This window comes from Canis aureus, chromosome 18 (genome assembly GCF_053574225.1).
Source record: "Canis aureus isolate CA01 chromosome 18, VMU_Caureus_v.1.0, whole genome shotgun sequence".
NCBI lineage: Eukaryota > Metazoa > Chordata > Mammalia > Carnivora > Canidae > Canis > Canis aureus.
The window spans coordinates 21968551-21987319 of record NC_135628.1 but is presented as its reverse complement, the minus strand read 5'-3'; the positions used below and the strand labels follow the sequence as shown (position 1 = coordinate 21987319).

The following is an 18769-nucleotide window of genomic DNA, read 5'->3' as shown; positions in this document are numbered from 1 at the left end:
AGGAGAAACTTTAAACTGTCTGAATTGTTTGAAAAGGTCCTATTTTGACATATCCTGGATGGATTCCCTCCATCAGCATGCTTTCTATTGGGGCAGGGAGAACTAATATGTGTTCTGATTGTGTAGAAATTAATGGAATTGATACACAAAGGGGTGTTTGTGAGCTTTTTTTTTTTCTTTCCCACAAATCTCGTTGCTCTTGGCAAAAGACCCCTCACATAATGGAAAATTCAAAATGTTCATAGTAAAAAAAAATAAGAAACTTATTTAGATTTTTGTTTTAAAGACTACTCTTTAGCAAGATGGCTAACATTTTTTCTGGCTTAGGGCAGTATTTCATAGCTCATTTTGGAGGCCACCTGACACCTAATTTTTAAAAAAATTGAGTCTTTTTTTTTAAATTCACGTTTAAAAAAAATACACTGGTGGTAATGGCAGTGACAAAGGCAGATTGCATTAGTCTGGTTCCTTCTCCTGAATGGCTCCGGGGTTACTGATTATTATAGGGAACCGACCCTCATTGAAATTCCCTACAATTCTCACCTTTGCTCTAGTCATGCTCTTTCATTTTAAATTTCTATTTTGCTTAAAAAACAAGTATGATCAGCCATTTTATGATGCTCTCTAGGATTGTCTGCATTTTCTTTGATTTATCTGATCATGCTCATAAGTGTTTACATTTGCCTTTCACAAGAGTCTCCAAGTTTCATTCTGGGTGGTTTTATGATAAAGAAATTGATATAACTAAACATAATGTAAGCTCCAAATAGAAAAAGAAAATATATTAACATGGTGAGCCTTTTTTTTTTTTTTTCCCAGACACTGGGTGAAGCACTTCCCAAATCATTTAATTACTCACAAAACCCTCAGTTGGGCAGGAGTATTATCACCTCTTTACAGATTTGGAAACTGAGATACAAAGGGTCTGAGTCATTTGCCCCCAGCCAGAGAGCCACAGAGCTGGAGTAGTGGCCCTGGCAGCCTAATGCAAGAGCCGGTCTAGTTCCCCTCCTCGATGTGACACCATTGCCTTGGTGGGGCAGCAGCTCTGTCTCAGAGCCTGGGAACTCGCTGCAAAGAGGCAGATGGGTGGGCAGCCCTTCACAGCACTTTCCTGGGCTAAGTAAATGAGGTGGCCTGGGGGAACTGAAGGGCCACAAGATTCAGAGTTTAAAAAACCATGATTCCTTTACAAGCTCAGCCACAGATGAATTGTACCTTGGAAATGTTTTCTCACCTCTCTAAGTCTCTGTTTCCTCATCTGTGGAGAGGAGAAAATTTTGTGCAATTTACACGAAGTAGCATTTTGTGATGCTTCACAGAAGGCTGTTGGCTCTTGATGTCTCCCTTCCACCCTCATCAGCTTACATCACCTTGCAAGAGGCTTTCATCTCTAACTCCACTAAAACAACTTCCAAAATTCCACTCCTGGCATATAGCTTGCTGGCAAGAGTTTTTCATCCTAAGGAAAAAAGTTTAAACAGAAAATGTTTTGTTACCTTTTTTTTAAACTCATTGCCTCATACTGAGTTGCTTGCGCTCAGGGGAACAAGTTGGGTCTTCTACTCCAAGTGAGTTAAGAGGAGGCAGTTCTGCCTTCAACTCCCTAAACCAGCAAGATAATTTCTAACATTCAAGATTCAGGGATGTTCGGTTCAAATGAATGTGGTCACGGTGTGTGGGCAACAGTTTTGTCAACAGGTGAAAGAAGAGCAGAGATGTTAAAGAAACCTCCTCTTTGATGGTGCATTCACCAACTTGTGGTTGTTGGACCTTCTCTGTCCCAGCCTGCCTTCCATGAGTTCCTTCGTTGTTGGAGTCAGGGGCAAGTTCAGACAAACTACGATGCAAAAGACTTCTGATGGTTCCATGAAACATGCTTCCAATTCTGTGAGCTATTTAACTTTAATCTGTCTTGAAGACCACTAGAGATTTCCACCTTCTTGGGATGGCAGAAAGCTTGAGGCTCTTCTAAATGACCTTTACAATCTTACACATCTCTCTGAAAACATTTCAGTTTTCCCCACTTCATCTCCCGCCCTCACCTCCAGCCACCGCATGAGCGCTTGCGCAGAGTAGAACCTTAAATGCTTCCGATGATAAATTAGTTGTCAATACACAGACAAGTCACTTTTTCCGAAGCCTCCTGGACTAGAAGCACATTCTACTTCCTCTCAAAGGTCCCAGAGCTACCTGCACATTACCATGCACTGAAGAAAAATGTTATTCACATATTCAAGCTGCATTAATCTGTTGAAAGGAGGATAGATTCTTAAATGGAGTTTTAAACAATCCTCCCCTCCGAGATCATCTGTGCTCACAGCCCAGTATTTGTACAAGATGAAATGATTTACAAAATCGGGCCTGGAAAAATTAGAGGGCAACTCCAAAAGGCAAGAGCGTGTTGCAGTAGATCATTCATCCTGCCAAGGAAACTTTTGTAGTCTTCAAAAGGCTATGAGACACTGCTCTCTATCCAGGGCAAAGGACTCATCAAAAAGGCGGGAGGTATGTTGGCTACGCAGCCAGCATGGAGAGCCGGAGGTTTTGGCAGGGCACTTCCACCCTAAAAGCAGACAGAGTCCTGGAAGGATGCTCACATAAACAAAGCAGGGAGACAGCTTCAGCTCTGCAGTGAGGCTCACCCTTTCCCAGATCAAAGCCTGTGCCAGAGAGACAGCTCTGTGGAACACAGTGTCCTTTCTGGAACATCCAACTCCGGGGGAGAGACTTGAACCCGAGCCACCATCTTGCCACCTGTAGCCAATGACTTAGTGTGCAAAGGCTCTCCCAGGGTGGGGGGACTGCAGCTGCTCAAACAGCAGAAAATCAATGGAAAGATAAGACAACACAAGGGAGGGAAGTTTCCACCTCAAACTATCACAAGCTCAGATCAGCTAGTTTGTGGAAAAAATTGTATCCAGCCAACCCTGTCTATGGAGTATAGAAAGGGGATGAAAATTGGTACAGGGTCGTGGTTAAGAACACAAGTTCCAGGAGTGCCTCGGTGGCTCAGTCGGTTGAGCGTCCAACTCTTGGTTTCAGTTCAGGTCATGGTCTCAGGGTCCTGGGATGAGCCCTGGGTTGGGCTCCATGCTCAGCAGAGAGTCTGCTTATCCCTCTCCCTCTGCTCCTCCACCTGTGCTCTCTCTCTCTCTCTCATAAATAAATAAAATCTACAAAAAAAAGAATAAGAACAACAACAACGACAACAACAACACAAGTTCCAAAACCAAGTTGCTTGCCTTTGGCACTCTGTTCTGGCACTTGCTAGGTGTGTAAACTCCAGCCGATGACTGGACTTCCCTATGCCTTAGTTTTCTCACCTGCAAAATGGACCTGATAGCACCTGCTCCACAGGGTGGTTGACCCATAAGAAAGCTCTAAAAAGGTTGCAATTATTATTCGAAGTAACACAGTCCTGATTCTATACAGGTTCTGCTACTTAGTAGTTTTGTGAACTTGGAGAAACAACACAATTTGGGGGCAACTTACTCATCTGTAAATGGATTTTAATACAACGCTGGCAGTGTTGCTACAGGATTTGATTTTTATATGGCATACAGTAGATATTCAGTAAATGGAACTTCTGATTATTATTATTTTTCCTGTTTTTCAAAGGAGGGAGCTCACAGGATTCGTTAGACTGGAAGACATACGCCAGTAAAACTTAGAACCCTCTTATGCTCCCAAAGCTTTATCCATATGCAAATGAGATACGTTCCTGGGGATGCCTGGGTCCTAGGTGTTTTAATACACAACTAATTTTATTTTAAGAGAGAAAAAAGAACCTGGAAGTGTTCCCGAATTTAACATCTGCACGCGGAGGGGATGACGAAATGCATTAGTCCTGAAGAATAACGTTCTCCCATCTTCTCGGAAAACATCTGGGGTATTAGCCTCCCCTGCGCTCATCCCCCTCCCCACCTCCCACCACAAAGCTGGCTCTCTGCTGACAGTTTATCAGAGATAAATGGAAACACCTGGGAGCCAGATAAGGCCAACTGAGTGTGATCAGCTGAGGAGCCCTTGGGGACACATGCCACTCAGTATTTCTTTCTCCACACCAGGCAGGGTGGGAGCACGATCTGGCCTGTGACGGATGGCGAGGCTCACTTTCACATCCATCCTTTCCTTCATTCGTTCCAACCTCAAGAGGCCAGCCTGCCCGGCTTCCCGCCTGACCTAGGTCAACATTGAAACCACCAGGTAAGTCAGATGTTCATTGATCCTGCTCTTCATCATTTCCGCAAGAAGACTTTCAGGAACTAACTCTGTGTTTTGTTCAGATCTTTGATCACCTTTGCCTTTGTCAAACCAAGCCCTCTCTGGTTAAAACCCTCTTATCCCTACAGAGATGTGCAGATTCCAATAGGCTCTTGTGCCCTGTGGTCATTCAAACAAATATTTTTGTGGCCATTTCCACCTTCCCAAACTGGAACAATTCTTAAATTTCTTTTCTTCCCATGTCTCTACATTATGCTAGACTAAACAGTCCCTGTCTCCTTTAACCTTTCTTCAGAGGTCCTACTTGCTCCCTTTCAATTAGCTGATTCCTTTTCTCTCAACTCATTCCAGCTTCTGCACATCATTTAGAGGCTGAAACTTGACACAGAACTCTAATACTTGACAACAGATCCAGCTGCTATTCAAATGAGATTATTCCAGTGTGTTTTAGCACAGCTACTACCTGGATATATGATACCTAAGCAAGTTGCATAACATTTCTGGGTCTCGATTTCTTTAGTTGTGAAATTGTTTCAGTCATAAAGAACAAGGACTGTGAACATGGCATTAGGAAGACAAACCAGCAGCCAACAGAGACTTTCTAAAAGAACTGAATAAAGAAAGACACATAGGGGTTAACTCGATAAAAAAAGGAAAAGAGAAGAAAGCAATCCTAGAGGCAACTACATGTGCAAAGGTCCTGGGGCCTGAACTCCTTTGAACCATGATGATCAGATCCCAGAACACAGGGAAACAGGTCACAGAATGAGGAAATGAAAGTAAAGGAGATAAATGCCAGATGACATAGGGCCTTGTTAGCTAAGATAAGGATTTTAGTCTCTCTCCTCAAGGCACAGAGAAGATGAGACACTTATAAAGAGCACATTTTGTACAATTTCCAAGGAAAGTAGCTACAGAAGGGATTGGACACAAGGAAGACATGGTGCGTGTAGAAGACTCTGGAGGCAATCTAGGAGTGAAAGTGTGAGAAATTGTACTGTGGTGGCAGCATGAAGACAAAGAGGCATGGACAGATTTGGAAATGAGGATCAACAACCCTTACTGATGCAGTGAATATGGCAAAGAGGGAGAAGGAGGTGTGAAGGATGGCTGCCAAGTGTTTGTGTGCTCATCTTCGGATGGCGGTGCTGTGTATTGAGAGCAGGAATGTGGGAGGAGAGATACAGGTTGCAGGGAGAAGGTTTGAGTTCAATTTTTGGCCATGTGGAGTTTGAAGTGCTGTGAGATGGCCAAGTCAAGATGTTGAATAGGCAAATGGATTTATGGCTGGGGGCTCTGGGGAGAGGCTAGGCTGGAGATATAGATTTAAGAGTCATCAGCATATAGATAATAATTAAAACCATAAGCATGGACAAGCTCACAGACAGAGGGTGTAGGATGGGAAGAACAGGGCAGTGGATCAAGCCTTGAAATTTTCCAATATTTAACAGTCAGTAAAATGGACGATGAGCCAGGAAAAAGACCAAGGAGAATCCCAGAGGTCGGAGAAAATTAGGAGGGTGTTAGGTCATGGAACCCAAAAAAGAGGGTGTTTTGAGAAGAAGGGAATGTCAACAGCAAGGCTGTTACATTTCCTTGTCTTTAATGACCTAATCCAGGTGACATTCCCATCAAACTTTCATGTGTGTGCACAGTGCTGAGTTTTTCCAACTTGAAATTTTGCCATTTTCCCTATGCATACTGTGGCTTATTGTTGGGTGTTGTGACCAAACTTTCTATCCAACGGAATTAGTATAGAACACAGGTTACATCTCATTTATCCAGAAGCTTCTGCTATCCAGAGTGTGGTCAAGAATTAGGGAGGGAAAAAACCCCGAAAAACTTAACGATCATTATGAAATTCTCACCACGAATATTTGTGCATTTACGAAGAGGAGCTCTTGTTTAGCTTTCACTTAGAACCTTTATCTTGTAAGTTCTGAAAAAGTTGATATTTGGTTTCTCAGTGCACAGTGAAATGGAAAGAACTTTGCAGCGAGGGGCTGGGGGGAGGCATGGCTCACAGAGGCATGCAAAAATTGTGATAGTACAGTCCAGTCAGCGGTCCTTAGGAAGTAGGTTAAAGTGTACAAAAGGCAAGCAAGAGAACAAGACATTATAGCACTCCGAGTTCATGTAGTGAGGCATGGATACATCCTACTCCTCAGTAATCCTAGGGAAAACATCACACTATAATGTCTCATAATAACAGAGTAATCTGATACATTTTAAATACATGTTTGTGACATCAAAATATAATTTTTTTTTCAAAATGGAAATTTAAAAAGCCTATCATGTGGTTTTCCATATTCCTTCGTCCCTTGTATTTGCTATAAACTGATCATTAGAGCGGGTGGCTCAATGGGATTCCAGTTAAATTTTTTGGTAAGCATTCATCATAGGAGGTGATGTGAATCTCAGGTTATTCTGAGATGTTAGGATTGGTCCAGGGGGTCAGGTCAACTGTAACATCCATTTTGAAGTTCTTGTTGACCTCTCACCTAACGGTTTTACAATTATCATTGCCTGGATTTATTATTTCAGTTGGAGTCAAAAGGCCTGGAGTGTGGCAAGCTCTACAACACCAATCACCTTATTTCTTCAACAAACAAATTGCAAAGAGAAAAGGAGCGAGGGGAAGCCACAGATTAAAAGAGTCACAACCACCAAATGCGGTATGAAGGCATTGTTCTGCTTATTAGTAAATAAACATTTATGAGTTTATGGGGACATTTGGACACTGATTGGAAATGTGATCCTATTAAGGAACTGCTATTTTTAGATGTGATGACAACGCTGTAATGATGTATTTTTAAAAGCTGCTGTTTATCGGGATAGTACTGAAGTACCTATTGATGCCATGATATGATGTCTGGTATTAGCTTCAGAATAATCCAGGGGGTGAGGCGACGGGCCCTGGAGGTGCCGGGCAGGGGGCCTGTAGAGGAATAAATGAGCAGCCCTGAGAGTGGTTGAAACTGGATGTTGGGAACCTGAGTGTTCACGTGCCCTGTTCTCTGCCTTCTATATATGCTTGAAATGTTCCTTTTAAAAAGCTGAAAAATAGGGGGAAAAAAGTCATTTCTTTTTCACGCTGTTATTCTGGAAGAAAAGATTTCTACAATGTTTCCTTCAGCAGGGCAGACGGATAATTTGGAGCATCTGAAGAGACGTGCCTGGGGCCACGGGGGCGCCACTGTGGGTACCTCATTACTGAAACACCAAAGCGAAGCCAGCGGCGGGGAAGAAAGCACTGCACATCCCACACGGTGACGGGCTAGAAAGCTTCACTGTCTCACTCAGAAACTATTCCTAATCGAAGACACTCCCAGACTTCAGTTCTGACAGCAAAACCCCGTGGCCCTTGGCGGTCTGACTCAGCAGGCTGGCTGATGGGAGGGCTCTGGGCCTCAGTGGCCCAAGTTTGAAGTCCGATTCTCTTCCCTTTCTCCCTCCTCTGCTCCAGAGAAGTCACCATTTGTTGGCTGACTCAGTGGTAGCTTCAGGGGAAGCTGGTGGCTGGGGGGGACCAGTTCAGGGACTAGTCAGGATCCATCTGAGGCTTGTATACCCCCCTTACCTGTATTTACACTTTTACAGTTGCCTGAGTTCAAGAAGACCATCACCTACTGAAATCCTACTCATCTTTTAAGAACTATTTTAAATGCCATCAAACTCCCAGATCTTTTCCCAGCCTGCTCATCAAAGCTGAGCTCTTTCCCAGCCCACCCTTCCTCTAAAACCCCCAACTTCTTTTTTTTTAAGATTTTATTTATTTATTCACAAGAAAGAGAGAGAGAGAGAGAGGCAGAGACACAGGCAGAGGGAGAAGCAGGCTCCATGCAGGGAGCCCGACGTGGGACTCGATCCCGGGTCTCCAGGATCAGGCCCTGGGCTGAAGGTGGCGCTAAACCGCTGAGCCACCCGGGCTGCCCTGATCCCTCCAGCTTCTTGCTTGTAGGCCTTATATAGTATGTTTGAGTATCCAGAGCCCTGGCTAGGTGGTCAAACTCTCGATGGCTGGACTGTGTCTCCTCCACCTGTGTACCCACTGTCCCCGAGTCACCCCCTGTCCCCAGCCACTCTCTGCTGGTTTAGAGTGGCTGTGGAATAGATGAGCTCACCCAAGGCCTTGCAACCGCCTTCCACCACCCAGCCTCCTTCCTGCTACCTCTCCTTTTCCTTCCGCCCCCCTCCCCACAGCACCTCTCTCTATTTCCCTCAGTTGAGAAGTGAGAGCATGGAGCATCGGAAAAGAGGAGGATCGATTTCACACCCGGGCCTCAGGCCGTCTGGGCCCATTGCCGGTGCCAGGCCATTTGTCTGGTGGGTGCAGAAGTGGGGGAGAAATCTCGGCCCTACCGCCTCACGCGCCCATCACCGCTTTCTGGATCAGCAAACCCCTCTCTCAGTCAATAGGAGCTTTGTGAGCCAAACAACAGATGCCACAGGGCCTCGAAGGCAAATAAATATGGTTATTCAACGTTCTATCGCACTGTGTATAATTCAGGAAATTCAATTATGGTTTCCCCGGCAACAGTAACACAACTCAGGCCGGGCGCACAGGCCTTGTGTTCTGGTGCACAAGGGGTTGACCCCGACCCCTTCACACATCGGAGACAACGCAATCTGGGCAGACTTACAATTATTATTGGAAACCTCCGTGGGTCCTCCCGAAGCCTGCTCTTCCTAATTTAAAGCTGTTTTTCAGCATTGGTTATAAAGACTTAAAAAGAAAAAAAAAAAAAAAGCACTCACACAATCTCAGATATATTTAAGTGTGGGATGATTAAGCGACACGGGTACAAGTTCAGAATCTGGAGACGGTTGAGGCATGGAAAAGCAGAGCAGGACCTCTTTGGGCTGAGGATTGTCAGGATCAGACCTGCCTACTTCCCAGAGCTGGGGTTTCGGCCTGCGGTCTATGATGTCCCTAGACACCAATGCCATCGTGGCTGGGAGAGTCTGGCACCAGCCCGGCTGCAGTAGACAGCTGGTCTACTGTCTAAGTGGCTACAGAAGCTTAGGCAAGGTACTTGCCTTTTCTGTGCCACAGCCTCCCCACCCACGAAATGGGATGATGGTGTTAGTAGACTACAGGGTTATTCAGTTGGTGTGGCTTTGGAGCAGAGAGTATTATTGGACCACTTGGTAGGATTTACTCATGACAACACTTAGCCATTTTTCATGACCCCACTTGTAATTCTGTGCCTGAGCCAAGATCAGAATTGGGACATGTTACATATGCACTACCTTGAGTTGGTTCTTTTTTTATTTTCTTAGCAAACCATATTTCTTTTTCCACTCCTCACTCCTCCATGAACTTTAATTAAGCGTTCTCCCATCTAGAGAGCAAGGCGAGGGTTAGGTTTTGTTTTTGAAAAGACTCGCAAGCTTGTATGGCAGCAGGTTTTTCCACAGTTTGACAGCTGCAGTTCAGCTCGATGCCGCTGATTTATAAGACACTGAGCTCATTGGCTTGATCCTCTGTTCTCCCCCAGCCGTTTCTCAATCGAGTTGCACTGGCTGGAAACATCTGAGAAAGAAATTTACTGAGAGATGCACAAACAGCCTATTCACATTTCATAATTTTCAGGAGCTTTCCCCAGAGGACTCAGTGGTAGCCTGTTAACGCAGGCACGACCCCTGGCCAGTGTCCCTACATCCTGTCACCCCACTCACTGGTGCAGACAATACCCGGGTCCCCTCCAAACTCGACTTCTTTGACTCTAATGCTAAGTGATGGAGCTAACACAGCACATGCTGTTCTCAAATCTTGCCCGGCCTCGCCTGTGACAGCAGGATTAGACAGGGAAATATGGACGGAAGGCACCCAATGGATTTAGTGATTTAATTGTCTGAGCACTTAAAAATTCAGGATTAATGCCACTTTAAGTGTGGCTGCTCCTTTCTCATTAACAGGAATCTGTTTAAAATAATTCACTTGAATAAAGACTTAATGGAGGCTCAGAAGAATGTCTTTGTATGACTCATCTACCTCCTCTTTCCCCTCTAGCCAGCCCCTCTCCCCAGATCAATTTGGTCTTAACATACAGAACCTCTAATCTGAAATCAGCATTTCCCACGAAGCTCTCCATTTGTGCTTGAAGTAATTTGCAATGGCCACTTTCTGCATCTTGTTCTCAGACGTGTCTTGGTCAATTAGTGCAACGTCACAGCCGTGTGTAGTTATTCTAACTCCAGCTGTGAGCTGTTAATAATAAACTTACCCACAGGACAATCATGCCATATGGTTGATGGTCAATCAAGACTAAAATATGCATTAGGAAAAAAAAATGCTCCTGTCAACAGTGAGGGGGTGTAGGTCATCGGTTAAGGATGTTGGATCGTCAGAACCGAGTTTGGGTTAATGGTGTATGCCCGACATCCTTACCTTGCTCCTACCCTATGATATTTGTCCTGAGACACAAAGGCATGATAGCTGAAATGACACAGCTGGAATCAGAAGACAAGTAGACAAAACATGGTGAGATGTATAATATAGGTTTGGGAATAGGGATTTGTTGAGGAGAAACATAGCTCAGATTCTCTACTAGGAAAAGGAGACAGAGCTGCATTTTGATCGTGGGAAATGATTTGTATGCTACAAGACAAATTCTATTTAATGGGGGTTGTGAGGCAAATAAAAACAAACTGATTTGTGGCAAACGAGTGAAAGAGGAGCAATAACCCACTTGGGTGATTCCAATTAACCTCCTCCACAGGACTGAAAGGCTTAAGGGTATGTGGCTTTGGTTTTGAATTGTGGGTTTGGGGCAGGGTGTGAGGAGGGGGGATGTGTGGCAAATAGTTTAACCTTGACTTGTGCTCCTAGCCATAGCTACCCCAGTAGAAAAGCAAATGGCAAGGCCAATAGAGCATATACTTGTTTCAATGGCAGAACTAATACTTATACAGGTCTACATCTGTTTCACCAGAAATGGCCAAGAACCAGGGTAGAATGGTGTTCCCTAAGTAAATAGCCACTCCAAATGCTTCATTCAGTTGTGCTTTTTAGACTGTGTGCTTGTATGTTCACGTGACAAGTTCTTAATATAAGATCTATCATGAATATCTCTTGATAATGCATGAGGGGCCAGACCCTGAACAGCATCCAATCTCTGCACTACAGCAGTTTCTAGTCAATATTTCTTTTTTAAAAAAAATTTTTTCTAGTCAATATTTCTAAACTGGATACCCAGGTTCAATCAGGTCATCGTCTCCTTGGAATTTAAACAATTCCCCGCCAACTCTTAGCAAAGAACCTCCTTTTCCCTCTCCTACTTTCTTTTATCTTTTTTTTTTTCTCCTCTGGTCTAAGAGTGAAACGATTGCATTCCCACAGAGTCTTCTTTTCTATAAAAAGGAGGAAGTATTTTTCCCCACTAAAAAGACATTTTCATTGCCATTCGAAGGGTAATCTTGAAATAAAAATCTTATTAAAAGCCAGGAGTCCTATTTTCTTGCTGTGGAGCCTGACTTGATTGCTTGATAATTAGAAGCGCCCTGCTAATGATTGAGCTAGGGGGTCGTCTTCAGTGAGGGAGGGCCTCCTAAAGGGCCCCCTCACTTGTGATTACACTTTTGTCTTTGAGAAGGCAAACTATTCACTTCTCCTCCCTGGAGGGGAGTCTAGGGAAGACGCCCCGTCAGGGGACAAGCACACATACACGTGCACACACGCACACGCATGCACACACTTGTTTAGACCAATTAGTTGATCGCTAAGGGGTCACTGACTTTTCTATCATTCCGAAGCTATTTCACTAACTCAGCATTTCTCAACTAGGATCGCTTTCGCCCTCAGCAGAAGTTCAGGAACATCCGAAGATGTTTTTGGTTGTTAGGACTTAGAGAGAAGGATGCCTCTAGCATCCAGTGGATGCTGCTGAAGATCCCACAGAGCACATGGCATGCCCCTCCCCCCAGTCATCTAGCCCAAAATGTCAATAATGCCAACGTTGAGAAATACTGCACTATCTTGATTAACTCAATTTGAGCCGATAGGTAGATCTATGGATTTAGATTCAGAATGAAAGCAATGAGGCAAAGGGCTGCTGAGTTCCTCATTCATCATCCTCACTTCACCCACCAAAGGACTGTGGCTGATTCACCCCAACTCCACCTACGCGAGTTTTCTCTGTGATGTTGGAAACCAGGGCTCAGCCAACTATAGCCTAATGGGCTGCTACCTGTTACCATATACCCAATGATCTTCAACTGTTTTTTACATTTTTAAGTGGTTGATAAAAAATAAAAAGAACATTTTGTCACATGTGAAAATTATATGAAATCTACATTTCAATCCAGCACAGTTATCTTCATTTTTTTACATATTGTCCATGGCTCCTTTTACAACCAGGAGACAGAGTAGTTGCCACAGATTGTATGGCCCCCAAAGCCTAAAATATTTCCTATCTGGCCCTTCCCAGAAAAGGTTTGCTGACCCATACTATAAAACCTAAGACCAGTTATGTGATCTGCACAGCAGACTCGATGATTCCTTGGAGGTAACAGATCCCATGAGTGACTGGGTTATGTGCATAACATTGCATTATTTCTGCAGATAATACTCTCAGATCTCATCAGATCGGTAGGAGGCACCTCAATATGAGTTGTTTTCCTAATCTTCCCACTCCATTATAATTTTCATCATTGTGGTTTTCATCTCCTTCTGCTTCCCCAGCTTTAGCCTGGATCTGGGGCAGGAAAGTAGCAGTAGAAGGGAGGAAGGCCTGGATTATCCTCCTTTTGAAAGGGATCCCTAGCCTTGAGTAATAGAGAAAATTGCATTGAACACTAACCATGAACTTTCAAATATCCCCCCAAGATGATTGTACCCTTATTCTTTCAGAATTTATCTTTGGGGCCCAAGAAAAATGTCTTTCTGCAGCCCCAGCAAAAATGGAGTTTAGGGACATTGGCACATACGACATAGACAAAAAGAGATTAGCTGGAACAGGATTCTACGAACGCAGGGGCTGTTGCTGTTTCACCTCACCAATTTAATACCAAAAGGAATGCAATTCAAAAATCCTGCCCCTAGTCCTGTGTGTGCCACAGGGGTTAAGCACCATGGCCCACCACCCATCCACCCACCTACACACACATTCTAGTTCAGAGACATGACATGGACACACATGGGAGAGAATCCAGAGGAGCAGAAATCAGTTCTAGATTTGGAGGTGATGATGACAGTGACGAGAAGGAAGACTAGGAGGGGGCATCACATTTACTGAGGTGTCAGGAAGTATTCTGGCCCCTTTCCATAGATCCACACAGCAATTTGCAGTGTTGATAGATCCATTTTATAGATGGGAAAACTGAACTGCAAGAAGTGACTTATCTAAGGACAGAGAGCTAATAAAGCCGTGGAACGAGGATTCAAACCACATCCATCTGACTGTTCCTTTCTGTGGTGAGGGAATGCTTCACTGAAGAGGCAGGATGTGAAGGAGACTGGAAGGGTGAGGAAGATTCAGATTGTCAAACCTGAGGGGAAAAGATTCTAAATAGGATAAAGAGGTGGAAATAAAGAAACAGATGCCGGGATAGGTTATAGTAGGGATGTTCCGAGCTGGAATAGAGGGATCTTGGAGGTTTACAGAGTTTATACAGGGCAGATACTGCTGGAAAGTGACTGGACCCCAACGCTGCCAGATGCAATCACTTTGAGGAATACATCTTGCAAAGACTTGACTTTTGATATTGAATCCATGTGAAAGGAACGTACCATAATAAAAAGGTTACTGTTAGAATAGCTTTATTCATAACAGCCAAAACTTGCAAGCAAGCGACCGAGATGTCCCTCAATAGGTAAGTGGGTACACTGGTACATCCAGACAATGGAATATCATTCAACACTAAAGAGAAATGAGCTATCAAGACACCAAAGGACATGGAGGATCCTTAAATGCATATTGCTAAGTAAAAGAAGCCAATCTGAAAGGCTACATGCGTATGCTTCCAACTACGTGGCAGTTTGGAAAAGGCAAAACTACAGCAACAGAAAAAGTTTAGTGGTTGCAGGGGTTTGGGGAAGAGGGAGGGAGAGATGAATAGGTGGAGCTCAAGGGAGCTTTAAGGCAGTGAAACAACTCTGCATGATATTATAATAGTGGAGACATGTCAGTACACATCTGTCAAAATCCGCAGAATATATGACACAAAGAGTGATCCCTGATACGAACTATGGACTTTAGTTAACAATAACAGATCAACACTGACTCATCACTTGTAATGAATGCTCCACACTAATGCAAAATGGTATTTTAAAAATAGGGGACATTGGGGGTGGGTGGAAGAGGGGGCCTATGGGAACTCTCTGTACCTTTTCCTCAACCTCTTTGTGTAAACCGTAAAACTACTCAAAAAATAAATAAATAAAAGATTATTGGACTGGACCTGGATTCTAAACCTTGCTCTGCTAACCAGCTCTTAGAGCAAATCGTAGCCTCTCTGGGTCTTCCAGGTCAACAGCTCACTACATGGCATCATCATGACATTCCACGACTCTGACATAACATACATGGACCCATTCTCCTTTGTTGAAGAGTAGACGACAGACCCAGTGTATTTGGGCCTCGGGGCCAGAAATGTCAGCCCTGAGAGGGTTTGGACGTTTGCAGCAGGGGATGGAGACCCATGCCATCACTTCCCTCTTTCTTGTGCATGAGGTCATTTGCATTCGAGGGCTCCAAGTACCAATGTGCTTGTGGTGGTGGCTGTTATTTATTTAGAACAGTTACTGATTCTCAACTTCTTCAAACATTAACACAGCGTGTTTTTCAGCACAGAGCATTTTGCAGCGTGATAGAAACTGGCACCCACAAAATGTGTTGACTTTAGAGGAGTAGATGTGAGAATTAAAACGTCTTCCTTCTACACTCAGTTTCTGAGCTTATGTGCTGAGCTGCCTGACAGAAAGTTGGCCTCAACCTGCCCCCCAGCTGCCATGTAAATGACAGGGTGACTGGCTGGACAGATGTGCTAATATTTACAGGCAGAACCAGCTTCCATGTCACTGAATCTCCATTCACCTCGTTTTATGGTTTCTTCCCTGCCCGCCTCATAGAGTTGCCTAGAGGAAGGGGGGTGTCTGAGCTCGTATCCCAACTCCTCAAAAGTCACAATTACACTGAGCAGGTTTCAGCAGGTCAGGTACACACAATCCCGTCAGAATATTGCTCGCGAAGAAGGGAAATGTAAATGCCACGTAAGACAGTGAATTTCACTCATATAAAAACATGTGTTGGAAATACACATCATTTTTAGATGGCACTCAGTTTTTTTTCTACCCGCAAATGCACTCTTAACAGTTTGGGAAGGGAAAAAAAATAGCATCACCAACTTTTACTTGTATGTAAACTCTGTACATACAAGGTTTAAACAGATGTGTGTGTTTATAACTCCAAAGATGCACATATGTAAAACATTCCGCAGGATATTTATTTGCACAGTTGATTTGACTGAAAGACCCCGTATTTACATCTTTTAATTGTGTTATGTGGGACAGTGCTACATACATTGTTTATGTATGTGACATTTATGATCGAAAACCAAGTGGCTCGTGGAAGTTACTTCTTCATGGGTTTGCAAAATATTCCAGACCTAAAAATTAATTGCTCCCAAAAAAGGTGTGCGTGGGGGTAGGGTACCGAATGTCAGTTGGTTCCAAAATACTTAATGACTGTAAAAAGTAAAGATTAAGAAATTAAAAAAAAAAAAAACAACCCTACTCCAGACAAATCACAAAACTTGAGACTACTTTTCCCATTCAGGCAAAGAAAGAAGCTCTCTGTTTCTCTTGATGTTAATGTGTGATATTTGAAAGAGGGAGCAGCACGGGGTAGGGATGGGGAGGTGGGCAGACCTCTCTGGAGCCCACGTCCAACACTTCTCAACGAGGATTCCAGAAGGCCCAGCCTGTAAATGCCTATATTGTCTTCCTTCTCTGCAGCCGCAGCCAGCTGAACATTTTGCTTGGTCTCTCCACAAAGGTTTTCTTCTTGCATCCAAGCTCCCAGGTTTTAAAACCCACTCCATTTGGAAAAATCCTAAAATCTGAAAGGATGTGGGCTGAAGTGTTGAAGTGCTTAGCCACACATGGAATACACAACTCAGAGAAATGAAGTGGCACATTTATCAAGTCTCAACGTGAGATTCTCAAGTTTGGCGGCCAGTAGAGATTTATTCGAGTGGCACCGGCCAGAGGTTTACTGAACATCTTCACCCTCCTGACATGTGTGCGTTGTTTTATCTCCCTGCTCAAGTATGTAGGTTTCTCTACTCTTTGGCACGGATTATTAACGCCACTGACAATTCTGCTATTGCCCCCGTCTCTTTATCAATAACTCAGGCTTATGAATCCAATAAATATCCGCCTAGACTTAAATTGTACATTGGTGGATTCTCTCATCTTTCCCTCTTAGTTTTCCACAGCATTGGGGCACATTATCACACCGCGTGAGATGTGCTCGTACGTAGAATAGTACCCCTAGGGGAGTGCTGGTAGCATTTCTTAGGTCACACCAAGTCACTCTGAAAATACACACTGTGGTACTCGTCTTCACATATGGAAAGTAGAGGTTCTCATAGAACTTGCAGTCTCTCTCTATTTTAAATTCCAATGGACATGGAAACAACCAAGCTAAGGAATTTTCGCTTCCACTCTGTGCAGCTGTACACAGAGTGGCTGGTTAGTTTGCAGGGCAGAGGGAAGGGGGAGTTAGTGTTATTTTGCCTCTACCCCAACTCGATCTTAGGCATACTGGTTCCAGTAAAATCAGGTTAAAATCATCACTGAAGGCAGCTTGAAGGAGGTTTAAGATAACTGGGAAGGTGTGCATGCACAGGAACTTCAGGCCTCTGCTAGCACCCACTGGTGGACCCACCACCTGCTCCTCAGTCACAGCCCGGAACATGCACCCCAGCTCCAGCCTGGACCATGACAGAGACATCCATTATCACAAAGGCATGGTGGGGTGCTCTCAACCTCTAGAAAAACCAGTGGCCAAGCCCTGATTTCTCTGGTAGGGTCAAAGTACACAATGGGAACCCCAAATGGTGAGGGAGAAGGGGCGTCTGGAAGATTGTATCAAATGAGCGAATTTCAGTAATGGTGGAAAGGAGGAATCAGAAGTAAGAGAGCGTTGGTGAAAGGGTAGGGGTACACACTGCAAGATAAAAATGGTATCTTCTTGCCCTCCTTCTTGTCCCCCCTCCTCCGTCCCTCCGCCTGGTGAAGGTGGGATTTGCAAAGAAATAGACTTATCTCCATATGACAGGTAATGTGCAAGAGCCCACGTAGAGGAAAGAGGAAATGGGGGAGGCCAACCCCACTCGCCTGTCACATACAAACATCACCACCACCATCATCAGCCATTACTCTGGAAGTTTGTTTTCCCTACACCTTTTAGGGAAAAGGGGAAAGTTTTAAATCTGGGGGAAAGATAGTTCTCCATATTTCTGGAGGACTAAATCTCAGCTTGCAAGCAGTGTTTGTGACGAGCCCTTTGTCTAGAACAGCTAAGGCTTACGGAAGGACACGTCTGATGTACTGGGGCTATCTCAAGCTGTCATTCTCTACGGTCGGCCTCGGGGTTCCACAGGGAGTGCTCCCACTCCTACAGGGTGGAACGCACTGCAGATCTTTGTTTCAGTCGTAATAGGTCTTCTCTCTCTCTCTCTCTTTCTCTCTCTCTCTGCCATCCTGGAAGGAGGATCAGTCAGTTCTTTCCACACCTGTCCTACTTGAGAGTTTCCACTTTCATACTCAGGCCCTTGCTGTGTCATGCAGGTTGCGAATAACTTCCCTCTTTTTTCACTTGAGCTTGAGCATCTTCTGCCCTCGTTGATGCGCTACCCAATCTACCCCTGTAGCATCATCACCAGAGACAGCACCAGGAGATTCTCCTGCAGAGTCTCTTGTCCTGCCTGACTCTGTCCACAGGCCAGTACCTCAGGACCTGGAGATGCACAGTGTGTGGCAGTGTGTGTGGGGGGGATGTCACATGCCCTATTTTACCTGCAAAGTTTCACAATACTCTATCTCCATGCTGAAGTTCCTGAGACTTCTCACCCAAAGAGGCCTGCTTCATGTCTGTAAGTATAAATTTATTTCATAATATTTTTTAAAGATTTTCATTTATTTATTTGAGAGAGAGAGAGCACAAGCAGGGTGGCAGGAGGCAGAAGGAGAGGGAGAAGCAGGCACCCCGTTGAGCAGGGAGCCCAATCTGGGGCTCCATCCCAGGACCTCAGGATCATGACCTACACTGAAGGCAGACACTTAACAGACTGAGCCACCCAAGCGCCCCATAAGTATTAACTTATTTTAGAACCCCGTCTTTTGAGTCATGCCTTCTACCATTTTGCAGAAGCGTTGTTCTGAGGAGCATGTGCCAGGAAATGTCGCCAGTCCACATGGTGGTACCCGCGTTGTGGGGTCAACCAGGGTCCAAGTGCTTGTATGTTCTGTGCCTTGGGAAACGAGCTTCCTTTCCAACCTATCAGCCATGTCTTCAACACAGAAGTGTACAGC

At 44.5% G+C, this 18769-nt stretch overlaps 1 long non-coding RNA gene across 1 annotated transcript; it reads left to right on the top strand.

Moving 5' to 3' along the window:
• Positions 1–3896: 3896 nt before the first annotated feature.
• LOC144288296 (uncharacterized) lies at positions 3897–8717 on the top strand. The gene is made up of 3 exons (XR_013356257.1): positions 3897–4209; positions 6772–6902; positions 7367–8717. It is a non-coding gene; the product is annotated as an uncharacterized LOC144288296 (long non-coding RNA).
• Positions 8718–18769: the final 10052 nt, after the last annotated feature.